We start from the raw sequence: 14,749 nt of genomic DNA, 5'->3' as shown, positions 1-14,749 counted from the left end.
TGCTCGCTACCAGCAAGCTCTGCGCCGCTACCACAGCCGCAGAGTCAGTGCCAGGAGTCTCGAGGAAGGCGACCTTGTTCTTCGGCACATTCAGTCGGCCAAGAATTCCAACAAGTTGACGCCGAAGTGGGAAGGCCCTTACCGGGTGAAACGAGTCACAAGGCCTGGCGCTGTCCGCCTTGAGACCGAAGATGGCATCCCAGTGAGCAACTCCTGGAACATCGAGCATCTTCGTAAGTTTTACCCGTAAGGCGTGGTTGTCGGACCCCGTCCGGCAACCACCTTTCTGTACAAGTCTTGCCGCTGTTGCATGTAATCCTCTGTACAGAGCTAGGCGCAGACCCTGAGCACCAGAGAATGAAGTGCTGATCACCCCGGGGTTAGAGCATGCATGCTAGGTTGAGTCTCGTCCTTGGTTAGGGTTGATAGTGCCTAACAGCGGCTAACCCCTAGCTTAGAGGTCGAGTGTCCGTCCCTTTGCTTTTCCTTCATTCGCAGGGCTCGCACGTCCTGGCCAGACCACCTGGAGACGAAAAGGAGAAGAAGGGGGCGCCGGCACCTGGGCCCCGGCAAGAACGCCGGGGGCTGCGAGTGCCAAGATGTCACCCCCGGCAAGCCAGAGTTGCCGGGGGCTGCAATATCAGATAAGTCTTTCATCCCTCTTCATGCATCCTCTTATGGACTGGGGAATGCGAGCCCGCGTTTCTTCCCGAAAACTGCCGTGCTCCCTCGCTCTAGGCCCTGGAGCTAGTTCCCGGGGCCAAGCTTGGTCGTAGTCGCGGCAGCAAAGGGATGAAATGAGGAGGCCACACCCACCTCGTTCCCGCCTCCGTCAAAGGCGTGAGAACGGTCGAAGCGACGTGGGAAGGCGGCGGGGCTTGTTGTCGGGGAATGGAATGCCTGTCCGAGAGATACCAAGGATTTGTTCCTTGGCGTGGGTTCAGCCCGCGAGGCAAATAACCCGGCAAACATCCCCTTTTCATTAAAAAACATCCCATAGAGGTACAGTCCATAGAGGATGAAAAACATGAAGGGAGGATTACAAGTTCTAGATACAACTAAGGCCCGAAGGCTTACAATTAAAAAGATAAGGTGCCCGTAATCCCTTTCCTGTCCCTCTCTTCAGGAGGTAGGTCAAGGAGGCGAAAAGGGGAAAGGGGCGCCAAGGCGAGCTACAGGTGCCAGAAGACACCAAGAGAACATCCCGGGGGCCGGACGGTGATGGCGACGCCGGGAGAAGGGTGCGAAGGAGGGGCGGCAGGACGTCAGCGCGCTGTCGAGGGCACCACGCCTTCGTACTCCGACCTGACGGCCTTGTCGCCAGCCCTCTTCCCCTTCCGCGGCTTCCCTACGCCACCCGCCCAAGGAGACGCCCCCGGGGAGTTCAAGAAGCCGCCGGCGCGGATGATGGGGTTGCCGGTGCCGCACGAGGCGGCGCCCGACACCTAGTCGGAGCCGCCATCCTGCCGCCCGCCACCCTCACCATCACTGCCGCTCTCCTCCTCGTCACTCTCGCTCGAGGAGGAGCCTTCGCTATCGGAGGAGCTGTCCACGCAGCACTTCGCCCGGGTGCCGAAGCACCCGAAGACCTTGACGGAGAGGAGATCGCCCTCCACCAGCTTAAAATGGAGGGTGAACCCCTCCATCAAGCTGTGGATGTGGGCGAACGTCTTCCACCCTCGATCGAGATACATCACACTAGGGGGTGGGAACACCACGCGGACTCGCGTGCCGCTGATCCCACAGCCCGTCATGTGTAATCTCAGAGTTTCGGGTGGGTCCGACTCCATCGCGCTCGCGAACGGAGCTGGAAGCCGGAGGCAACGACGAGGCACCCGGTGCAGCTTGACGAAGAACTCGCAAGCGTTGTCCCCTATATGGACCGCCGCAGGGGGAGGAGCCGTCGGCGGGGCGAAGCTGGCGCGTCGCCCCGTCCGCCTCTTCCCCGAGCGCCTCGACCTCGTCCTCGACCTCGTCCTCGACCTCGTCCACGACCTCGCCCCCTCCCTCTTCCCCTTATGGCTGGCTCTGCCACCACGAGCGAGGAAGAGGGGAGGGTGCGCTGTCTGGCGGCGACCTTCGCCGCCACCGATGAAGGCCCAGGATTCGCTTTCTCCATGGAGAATGAGAGAAAGGGGAGCAGAAGCTGAAAAAAGGAGGAGACGAGAGAGTGCAGGCTTCGGTGCTCCCTTCCTGCTCCTTATAAAGGAGCGAAGTGGGAGCCCAGCCGCCCCGCTCAGCGAATCAAGGCACGGGAAGAGCAGGGAGGCGGGCCGACCCGCCACCTCTGCTCGCAACGGCCCAGGTTCCCGCTCCCATCGTCCGCGATCCCAAGTGCATGGGAGCCGCGTGGCGGGGATGCAGAACTGAGGCGACGGATGGGGCGACCTCGCCCTACCCCGTAATCTCGGGGAGTGGGAGCTTCGAAAACCGCACACCGGCCCCGTCCAGTAAATGCGCCACGCCCCCACGCCTACCTCCGTTCGGAGAAGAGGGCGTGGGCCGTTCCCCTTCATCATGGCTTGACGCATGCTCGCGGGGCTTAGCCCCGCGCGCGCCGCCCACGTCACCCACGACGCCGCGTTTGACGCGTGCCGTTCCAGGCGTGCGCGATGCAAGCGGAGAGATATACGGCGTGACCCAGGCCGCGCGTGCCCGTGCACTGTTCTGGGCCTGGCCCAAAAGCGCTCGGCACCGTGTCTGGCCCAGGCCCGGCGGCTCCTGTCGGTGTACTAAAGTAGGGGTACCCTTAGTACCCCGAACTTGTGCACGGGCAGTCGCAGCATCTCGTGGCAAGGCTTGCCGGGTGGCCGCCAAGACCTTCCGAGGTTCCTCTGAAGACCATTCAAGAACAAAGTACTCAAGACAAGACCCCGGCAAGAGGAGCTTGCCGGGAAGAAGGCAAGACCCCGGCAAGAGGAGATTGCCGGGAAGGCCATCAGAAGCGTCCCAAGGCCCCGGCAAGAGGCGCTTGCCGGGAAGGCCATCCAAGGCATTCCAAGGAACTTGCCGCGGCGCGCTACGCGCCCCGACAAGGCGCGGTGATCGACAAGCTCCCGGAAGCGACAAGTCAACGGCCGCGGCAAGGCGCTTGCTGCGGCAAGCCCCCACTCCACGCCCGCGCTCCAGCACATCCACCCACGTGTCGCTCCGGGGCCCCTCCCGAGCGCACGTGGCAGGAGGTTGTGCAGCTAGGGGCGTGCGGTGGCACGCAGGCGCTGACAAGACAACCATCGTGGCAAGACGGTGGCGTCCCTAGCGGTCCCTTTCGGTGCTGTCTAGGCGACACAGACGGACATTTAATACCCTTGTCCCCTGCCGTCAGGGTTAGGTATGATAACACTGTAGCAGCTAGCTGTGCCTACTACTGCCCCTAGCTGTGCCTACCACCACTTTTCCACTTTTGCCCTCCGTTGCCCTATGTCGGTAACCCCTTGAGCATATAAAAGGAGGCCCGGGGCAACGTAGAAGGGGGTTCAGCAATTCCACACACTCACGCTCGGTCCTGCTCGCCGCCGGTGTGTACTGTAGCACTCCGCGCTCCCGAGCTAGAAATCAATACCAATCCACAAAGCAGGAGTAGGGTCTTACGCATCCGTGCGGCCCGATCCTGGGTAAACCGCCCGCGTGCTTCGCCTCGATCTGCTCTTTGCGCAACCTCCGCCCCCCGCCGAACCGAAAGGGACCCGGTCCGCCGGTCCCATAGGTGCCCGTGGATCAGGAACCCCGGCAAGGAGTACCTACTATACCATGCTCCATTAAAGGAAACTATGTTAAAACTGCTTTATGTGATCTTGGAGCGGGTGTTAGTGTTATGCCTCTCTCTTTATATCGTAGACTTGATTTGAATAAGTTGACACCTACTGAAATATCTTTGCAAATGGCTGATAAATCAACTGCTATACCTGTCGGCATTTGTGAGGATGTGCCTGTTGTGGTTGCAAACGTTACTATTTTAACGGACTTTGTTATTCTTGATCTTCCCGAGGACGATAGTATGTCTATTATTCTTGGAAGACCTTTTCTTAACACTGTAGGGGCTGTTATTGATTGCAACAAAGGCAATGTCACTTTTCATGTTAATGGTAATGAGCATATGGTACACTTTCCGAGGAAACAACCTCAAGTTTAGAGTATCAATCCTATCGGAAAAATTCCATCGATTATATTTGGAGGTTTTGAATTTCCTCTTACTACTGTCAAGAAGAAATATGATATACTTATTATTGGGGATGTGCATATCCCTGTTGAGGTAACTTAGTGTTATTCGAAATTTCTTCGGTTTCATGTTAATCGGAATGAGTTTGTTAACAAGACTTGATAAACTTTGTTAGTGGATTCCTTTTGATGAGCATGAGATGGATGAAACTAGAAGCACAACCTTTTGTACCCCACTTTTACTTTCTGTTATTTAGTTGAAATAAAATAAAAATAAATAATTTCCTATCTGATATCTGATTATCTGTGCAATATAAAAATACCTCGAAAATAAAAGTTCTCCAAATGCCCTGAAAATTAAATATGATTTTTATAGAATATTTGAGGATTTATGGAACAAAGAACACACCAGGGGGGCCAACCACCATGCCACGAGGGTGGACGGCGCGCCCACCCCCCTAGGGCGCGCCCCCTGCCTCGTGGGCCCACGGTGGCCCTCCTCCACTTATTCCTGCACCCATCCTCTTCTTCTTCCTCCCACAAACACAAAAAACCAGCTCAAACCCGAGTCCAAGCTCGTTTTGCTGCCATTTTCGATCTCCTTCCTCAAATCACCTCTCACAAAACTGCTTGGGGAGATTGTTCCTTGGTATGTGACTCCTCCATTGGTCCAATTAGTTTTTGTTCTAGTGCTTTATTCATTGCAAATTTTTGCTGCTTAGGTGACCCTGTTCTTGAGCTTGCATGTCAAATTTATATGGTCAAAAGTAGTTTTGATGCATGATATAGGCCCTAGGCACTTGTAGAAGTGGTTGCTATCAATATTATTGAGTATGGTTTACTTTTATTTTGAAGTTACTTCTAGTGGGTTATCAGCAAATCACTAAATTAGGGTTGAATACTCTACCCTCGAAAGCTATTGTGATCCCCTGTACTTGTGGGTTATCAGCAAGTAACTCGAAACAGGAGTTACAAACTGAACAGAGACTAGCTGAGGGCGAAGTGACGATGTGTGTTGGAAATGATTCCAATCTTGATAAGATCACCATCGCAGACTCCTTTTACCTTTGGGATTAGTGTTGAACCTAAAATAAATGTTATTTGGTGTTTGCATTGAGCATGAATATGATTGGATCATGTTTATTGCAATACAGTTCTTCATTTAAGTCAAAGAATAATTGTTGTTCTGTTTACATGAATAAAACCTTCTATTGTCATACACTTAATATAAATGGTTTATCGAATCTTGATCGTAGTGATACACATATTCATAATATTCATGCCAAAAGATGCAAAGTTAATAATGATAGTGCAACATACTTGCACCACCGTTTAGGTCATATTGGTGTAAAGCGCATGAAGAAACTCCATGCGGATGGATTTTTGGAATCACTTGATTATGAATCATTTGATGCTTGCGAACCATGCCTCATGGGCAAGATGACTAAGACTCTGTTCTCCAGAACAATGGAGCAAGCAACTGACTTATTGGAAATAATACATACTGATGTATGGGATCCGATGAGTGTTGAGGCTCGCGACGGGTATTGATATTTTCTGACCTTCACAGATGATTTGAGCAGATATGGGTATATCTACTTGATGAAACATAAATCAGAAACATTTGAAAAGTTCAAAGAATTACAGAGTGAGGTGGAAAATCATTGTAACAAGAAAATAAAGTTTCTATGATATGACCACAGAGATGAATATTTGAGTTACGAGTTTGGTCTTCATTTGAAACGATGTGGAATAGTTTTGTAACTCACGCCACCTGGAACACCACAGGATAATGGTGTGTCCGAACGTCATAACTGTACTTTATTAGATATGGTGTGATCTATAATGTCTCTTACCGATTTATCACTATCATTTTGGGGTTATGCATTAGAGACAGTTGCATTCACGTTAAATAGGGCACCATCTAAATCCGTTGAGACGACACCATATGAACTGTGGTTTAGCAAGAAACCTAAGCTGCCATTTCTTAAAGTTTGGGGCTATGATGCTTATGTGAAAAAGTTTCAACCTGATAAGCTCGAACCCAAATCGGAGAAATGTGTCTTCATAGGATACCCAAAGGAAACTGTTGGGTACACCCTATATCACAGATCCGAAGGCAAGATATTTGTTGCTAAGAATGGATCATGGGAGGAAAGTACAACTTGATGAGATAACTGTACCTTCTCCCTTATTGGAAAGTAGTTCATCATAGAAATCAGTTCCAGTGATTCCTACACTAATTAGTGAGGAAACTAATGATGATGATCATGAAACTTCTGATCAAGTTACTACTAAACCTCGTAGGTCAACCAGAGTAAGATCCGCACCAGAGTGGTATGATAATCCTGTTCTAGAGGTCATGTTACTTGACCATGACGAACCTATGAACTATGAGGAAGCGATGATGAGCCCCGATTCCGTGAAATGGCTTGAGGCCATGAAATCTAAGATAGAATCCATGTATGAGAACAAAGTGTGGACTTTGGTGGACTTGCCCGATGATCGGCAAGCCATTGAGAATAAATGGATCTTCGAGAGGAAGACGGACGCTGATAGTAGTGTTACTATCTACAAAGCTCGAATTGTCGCAAAAAAAAGTTTTTTCTACAAGTTCAAGGTGTTGACTATGATGAGATTTTCTCACTCGTAGCGATGCTCAAGTCTGTCTGAATCATGTTAGCAATCGCCACATTTTATGAAATCTGGCAAATGGATGTCAAAACTGAATTTCTTAATGTATTTCTTAAAGAAGAGTTGTATATGATACAACAAGAAGGTTTTGTCAATCCTAAAGGTGCTAACAAAGTGTGCTAGCTCCAGCGATCCATCTATGGACTGGTGCAAGCATCTCGGAGTTGGAATATACGTTTTGATGAGTTGATCAAAGCATATATAGTTTTATAAAAACTTGCGGTGAAGCTTGTATTCACAAGAAAGTGAGTGGGAGTACTACAGCCTTTCTGATAAGTATATGTGTATGACATATTGTTGATCGGAGATAATGTAGAATTTTCTGGAAAGCTTAAAGGAGTATTTGAAAGGAGTTTTTCAAAGAATGACCTCGGTGAAGCTGCTTACATATTGAGCATCAAGATCTATAGAGATAGATCAAAATGCTTGATAAAAATTTTCAATGAGTACATACCTTGAGAAGTTTTTGAAGTAGTTCAAAATGGAACAGTCAAAGAAGGAGTTCTTGCCTGTGTTGCCTGTGTACCACGCCTACTATATATACCTCACCATGAGTTTGGCAGGAGGGTACAATAGTGATCCAGGAGTGGATCACTGGACAGCGGTCAAAATTTTCCTTAGTGGAATAAGGAAATGTTTCTCGGTTATGGAGGTGACAAAGAGTTCGTCGTAAAGAGTTACGTCGATGCAAGATTTGACACCGATCTGGATGACTCTAAGTCTCGATCTAGATACATATTGAAAATGGGAGCAATTAGCTAGAGTAGCTCCATGCAGAGCATTGTAGACATAGAAGTTTGCAAAATACATACGGATCTGAATGTGGCGGGCCCGTTGACTAAACTTCTTTCACAAGCAAAATATGGTCACACCTTAGTGCTCTTTGGGTGTTAATAACATGGCGATGTGAACTAAATTATTGACTCTAGTAAACCCTTTGGGTATTGGTCACATAGCGATGTGAACTATAGAGTGTTAAATCACATGACGATGTGAACTATTGGTGTTAAATCACATGGTGATGTGAACTAGCTTATTAACTCTAGTGCAAGTGGGAGACTGAAGGAAATATGCCCTAGAGGCAATAATAAAGTTGTTATTCATATTTCCTTATATCATCATAAATGTTTATTATTCATGCTAGAATTGTATTAACTGAAAACTTAGTACATGTGTGAATACATAGACAAACAGAGTGTCACTAGTATGCCTCTACTTGACTAGCTTGTTAATCAAAGATGGTTAAGTTTCCTAACCATAGACATGAGTTGTCATTTGATGAACGGGATCACATCATTAGAGAATGATGTGATTGACTTGACCCATCCGTTAGCTTAGCACTATGATCGTTTAGTTTATTGCTGTTGCTTTCTTCATGACTTATACATGTTCCTATGACTATGAGATTATGCAACTCCTGAATACCGGAGGAACACTTAGTGTGCTATCAAACGTCACAACGTAACTGGGTGACTATAAAGATGCTCTACATGTGTCTTCAATGGTGTTTGTTGAGTTGGCATAGATCGAGATTAGGATTTGTCACTCTGAGTATCGGAGAGGTATCTCTGGGCCCTCTCGGTAATGCGCATCACTATAAGCCTTGCAAGCAATGTGACTAATGAGTTAGTTACGAGATGTTGCATTACGGAACAAGTAAAGAGACTTGCCAGTAACGAGATTGAACTAGGTATTGAGATACCGACGATCGAATCTCGGAAAGTAAAATACCGATGACAAAGGGAACAACGTATGTTGTTATGCGGTTTGACTGATAAAGATCTTCATAGAATATGTAGGAACCAATATGAGCATCCAGGTTCCGCTATTGGTTATTGACCGGAAGTGAATCTCGGTCATGTCTACATAGTTCTGGAACCCATAGGTTCCGCACGCTTAACGTTTGATAATGATCGGTATTATGAGTTTATGTGTTTTGATGTAACGAAGGTAGTTCAGAGTCCCGGATGTGACCATAGACATGACGAGGAGTCTCAAAATGGTCGAGACATAAAGAGTTTGATATATTGGAAGGCTATGTTTGGACACCAGAATGGTTTCGGATAAGTTCGGGCAATTACCGGAGTACTGGGGGTTACCGGAACCCCCCGGGGAGTCAATGGGCCTTAACGGGCCATGGTGGGAGAAAGAAGGAGGCGGCCAAGTGGGGGGCGCGCCCCCCATGCCCAATCCGAATTGGGGAGGGGGTCGGCCCCCCTTTCCTTCTCTCCTTCACCCACTTCCTTCTTCTGCAACTCCATCTAGGGAAAGGGGGAAACCTACTCCTATTAGGAGTAGGAATCCCCCCTGGGGCGCGCCATAGAGAGGGCCAGCCCTCCCCTCCTCCACTCCTTTATATACGGGGGAGGGGGGCACCCCATAGACACACAAGTTGACAGTTGTCTTAGCCATGTGCGGTGCCCCCCTCCACAGATTTCCACCTCGGTCATATCATTGTAGTGCTTAGGCTAAGCCCTTCGTCGGTAACTTCATCATCACCGTCATCACGCCGTCGTGCTGAGGAAACTCTCCCTCGGCTCAACTAGATCAAGAGTATGAGGGACGTCACCCGAGCTGAACGTGTGCAGTGATACGTCTCCAACGTATCTATAATTTTTGATTGCTCCATGCTCTGTTATCTACTGTATTGGGCAATATTGGGCTTTATTATCCACTTTTATACTATTTTTGGGACTAACCTATTAACCGGAGGCCCAGCCCAGAATTGATGTTTTTTGCTTATTTCAGTGTTTCGAAGAAAAGGAATATCAAACGGAGTCGAAACGGAACGAAATCAACTGGAGAAGTTATTTTTGGAAGGTGCTCACGAGGGTGGGGGCGCCCCCCCCCTAGGGCGCGCCCCCTGCCTCGTGGGGCCCCCGAAGCTCCACCGACGTACTTCCTGCACCCATATATACTCACGTACCCTAAAACTTCCAGAACAGACAATAGATTGGGAATTCCACCGCCAGAAGCCTCCGTAGCCACCGAAAACCAATCTAGACCCGTTCCGGCACCCTGCCGGAGGGGGAATCCTTCTCCGGTGGCCATCTTCATCATCCCGGTGCTCTCCATGACGAGGAGGGAGTAGTTCTCCCTCAGGGCTGAGGGTATGTACAAGTAGCTATGTGTTTGATCTCTCTCTCTCTCTCGTGTTCTTGAGATGATATGATCTTGATGTATCGCGAGCTTTGCTATTATATTTGGATCCTATGATGTTTCTTCCCCCCTCTACTCTCTTGTAATGGATTGAGTTTCCCCTTTGAAGTTATATTATCGGATTGAGTCTTTAAAGATTTGAGAACACTTGATGTATGTCTTGTCGTGCGTATCTGTGGTGACAATGGGATATCATGTGATTCACTTGATGTATGTTTTGGTGATCAACTTGCGGGTTCCGCCCATGAACCTATGCATAGGGGTTTGCACATGTTTTCATCGTGATTCTCCGGTCGGAACTTTGGGGCACTCTTTGAGGTTCTATGTGTTGGTTGAATAGATGAATCTGAGACTGTGTGATGCATATCGTATAATCATACCCACGGATACTTGAGGTGACATTGGAGTATCTAGGTGACATTAGGGTTTTGGTTGATTTGTGTCTTAAGGTGTTATTCTAGTACGAACTCTAGGGCTGTTTGTGACACTTATAGGAATATCCCAATGGATTGATTGGAAAGAATAACTTTGAGGTGGTTTTGTACCCTACCATGATCTCTTCGTTTGTTCTCCGCTATTAGTGACTTTGGAGTGACTCTTTGTTGCATGTTCAGGGATAGTTATGTGATCCAATTATGTCATTATTGTTGAGAGAACTTGCACTAGTGAAAGTATGAACCCTGGGCCTTGTTTCCTAGCATTGAAATACCATTTACGCTCACTTTTATCATTAGTTACCTTGCTGTTTTTATAATTTCAGATTACAAAAACCTTTATCTACCATCCATATACCACTTGTATCACCATCTCTTCGCCGAACTAGTGCACCTATACAATTTACCATTGTATTGGGTGTGTTGGGAACACAAGAGACTCTTTGTTATTTGGTTGCAGGGTTGCTTGAGAGAGACCATCTTCATCCTACGCCTCCTATGGATTGATAAACCTTAGGTCATCCACTTGAGGGAAATTTGCTACTGTCCTACAAACCTCGGCACTTGGAGGCCCAACAACGTCTACAAGTAGAAGGTTCTGTAGTAGACATCAAGCTCTTTTCTGGTGTCGTTGCCGGGGAGGTGAGTGCTTGAAGGTATATCTTTAGATCTTGCAATCGAGTCTTTTAGTTTCTTGTTTTAGCACTAGTTTAGTTTATAAAAGAAAACTTTAAAAATGGAATTGCGTTTACCTCATACGCTTCATCTTTTTAATATCTTTCGTGAGTATGATGGAAAGGAAAATTGTGCTCAAATACTAGAAGAAGAATGCATTAGAATGTTTGGCACTAAATATTTGAATGATGAGCATGATTGTAATGTTTTTATTATGAATTCCTTGAATATCTATGATGCTAATGATATGCAAAGCCACAAGCTTGCATGCCTGCAGGTCGACTCTAGAGGATCCCCGGGTACCGAGCTCGAATTCGCCCTATAGTGAGTCGTATTACAATTCACTGGCCGTCGTTTTACAACGTCGTGACTGGGAAAACCCTGTATGCTTTAAAGAATAATGATAACAATGAAACTTGTCATATTGATTTCAATTTTCAAGCCCATGATAGTTATTTCGTTGAGTTTGCTCCCACTACTATTCATGAGAAGAATTTTGCTTATGTGGAGAGTAGTAAATTTTGCATGCTTGAAGATCATGAAAAGAATGCTTTAGGTGCTGGTTATATTGTTGAATTCATTCATGATGCTACTGAAAATTATTATGAGGGAGGAATATATGCTTGTAGAAATTGCAATAATATCAAGTTTCTTCTCTATGTGCTTAAAATTTTGAAGTTATGCTTGTTTAACCTTCCTATGAAAGTTGATTCTTGTTCCCACAAGTTGTTTGCTCACAAAATCCCTATGCATAGGAAGTGGGTTAGACTTCAATGTATTAGTCATATTCTTCATGATGCTCTCTTTATGTTTAATTGTTATTCTTTATGTGAGCATCGTTGAAATCATCATGCCTAGCTAGGGGCGTTAAACGATAGCGCTTGTTGGGAGGCAACCCAATTTTGTTTTAGTTCCTTGCTTTTTGTTCCTGTTTAGTAATAAATAATTCATCTAGCCTCTGTTTAGATGTGGTTTTATGCCTTTAATTAGTGTTTGTGCCAAGTAGAACCTTTGGGAAGACTTGGGGGAAGTCTTTGTGATCATGCTGTAAAAAACAGAAACTTTAGCGCTCACGAGAATTGCTGCCATTTTTATTTGGAGAGTGATATTTAGTTAATTCGTTTTGCCGATTATTAATAGATAAATTCCTCAGGTCCAGCAATTTATTTTAGAATTTTTGGGATTCCAGAAGTTTGCGTTAGTTACAGATTACTACAGACTGTTCTGTTTTTGACAGATTCTGTTTTTCGTGTGTTGTTTGCTTATTTTGATGAATCTATGGCTAGTAAAAGAGTTTATAAACCATAGAGAAGTTGTAATAAAGTAGTTTTAACACCAATATAAATAAATAATGAGTTCATTACACTACCTTGAAGTAGTGTTTTGTTTTCTTTCGCTAACGGAGCTTACGAGTTTTCTGTTAAGTTTTGTGTTGTGAAGTTTTCAAGTTTTGGGTGAAGATTCGATGGACTATGGAATAAGGAGTGGCAAGAGCCTAAGCTTGGGGATGCCCAAGGAACCCCAAAGTAATATTCCAGGATAGCCAAGAGCCAAATCTTGGGGATGCCCCGGAAGGCATCCCCTCTTTCGTCTTCATTCATCGGTAACTTTACTTGGAGCTATATTTTTATTCACCACATGATATGTGTTTTGCTTGGAGCATCAATTTATTTTGTTAGGATTTTCTTTCTGTTATTTAGAACAATGTTTTGCATATTTTATTTCAATAAAAGTGGCATTGATAGCCTTTACTATGCCTATGTTACAAGTATACATGTTGCTTTCTGAAAACAGAAAGTTTACCGCTGTTGCAATAATTCCCTAGAAAAGTCAGAATGTGATAAAATGTGGAAATCTTTTGCATATTAAGATCTGATAAATTTACTACTGTGGGAATTTTCTTTCATAATTTTTGGAGCTAGGGAAGTATGGATGTTGCTGCATTCTTTACAGACTATCCTGTTTAGGCAGATTGCTGTTATGTTTGCATTGTTTGCATAAGTTTGCTTCTTTAATGATTCTATTTGAGGATAGGACTATTAAATATGCAGAGGCATTTAGTATGCAGTGTTGAATAATAATTTTAGTGATTTGCTACAGTAAAGTATGATAAGGTTTTTGCAATGGTTTATACTAACTTATCTCACGAGTCCTTGTTGAGTTTTGGGTGGATGAAGCTTTTGAGATTTAGGGAGACCGTGATATAAGAGGAATTAAGGAGACACAAAAGCTCAAGATTGGGGATGCCCAAGGCACCCCAAGATAATATTTCAAGAAGTCTCAAGCGTCTAAGCTTGGGGATGCCCCGGTTGGCATCCCACCTTTCTTCTTCAACAACTATAGGTTAGTATCGGTCGATCCTAAGTTTTTGCTTCTTCACATGACGTTTGCTATTCTTATATGTCATTTTATTTTGCTTTGCCTGCTGTTTGAATAAATTATCAAGATCTGAAATTGTTAAATGTTAGAGAGTCTTCACATAGTTGCATAATTATTCGACTACTCATTGATATTCACTTATATCTTTCGGAGTAGTTTGTCATTTGCTCTAGTGCTTCACTTATATCTTTTAGAGCATGGTGGTAGTTTTATTTTGAAGAAATAGATGAACTCTCATGCTTCACTTATATTATTTTGAGAGTCTTAATAGCATGGTAATTTTCTTAAAATCCTAATATGCTAGGTATTCAAGAATAATAAAACTTTCTTATGAGTGTGTTGAATAGTAAGAGAAGTTTGATGCTTGATGATTGTTTTAAGATATGGGGGTAATAATATCAAAGTCATGCTAGTTGAGTAGTTGTGAAATTGAGAAATGTTTGTGCTGAAGTTTACAAGTCCCGTAGCATGCACGTATGGTAAACGTTGTGTGACAAATTTGAAATATGAGGTGTTATTTGGTTGTCCTCCTTATGAGTGGCGGTCGGGGACGAGCGATGGTCTTTTCCTACCAATATATCCCCCTAGGAGCATGCGCGTAGTACGGAGGTTTTTGATGACTTGTAGATGTTTGCAATAAGTATGTGAGTTGTTTATGACTAATGTTGGGTCCATGGATTGTACGCACTCTCACCCTTCCATCCTTGCAAGCCTCTTCGGTACCGTGCATTGCCCTTTCTCACATTGAGAGTTGGCGCAAACTTCGCCGGTGCATCCAAACCCCGTGATATGATACGCTCTTTCACACATAAAACTCCTTATATCTTCCTCAAAACAGCCACCATACCTACCTATTATGGCATTTCCATAGCCATTCCGAGATATATTGCCATGCAACTTTCCACCATTCAGTTTATCATGACACATTCATCATTGTCATATTGCTTTGCATGATCATGTAGTTGACATCGTATTTGTGGAAAAGCCACCGTTCATAATTTTTCATAAATGTCACTCTTGATTCATCATAAGCCCGGTACACCACCGGAGGCATTCATATAGAGTCCTACTTCGTTATAGTATCGAGTTGTAATCTTTGAGTTGTAAATAAATAGAAGTGTGATGATCATCATTTTCTAGAGCATTGTCCCAAGTGAGGAATATAAAAAAAGAGAAAGGCCATAAAAAAAGAAGGCCCCCAAAAAAATAGAAAGGCCATGAAAAAAAAGATGGCCCAAATGAAAAAAATG

Source organism: Triticum urartu, chromosome 7, assembly GCF_003073215.2.
Source record: "Triticum urartu cultivar G1812 chromosome 7, Tu2.1, whole genome shotgun sequence".
Lineage (NCBI taxonomy): Eukaryota > Viridiplantae > Streptophyta > Magnoliopsida > Poales > Poaceae > Triticum > Triticum urartu.
The sequence above is the reverse complement of the archived record's forward strand: the minus strand, read 5'-3'. Positions refer to the sequence as shown.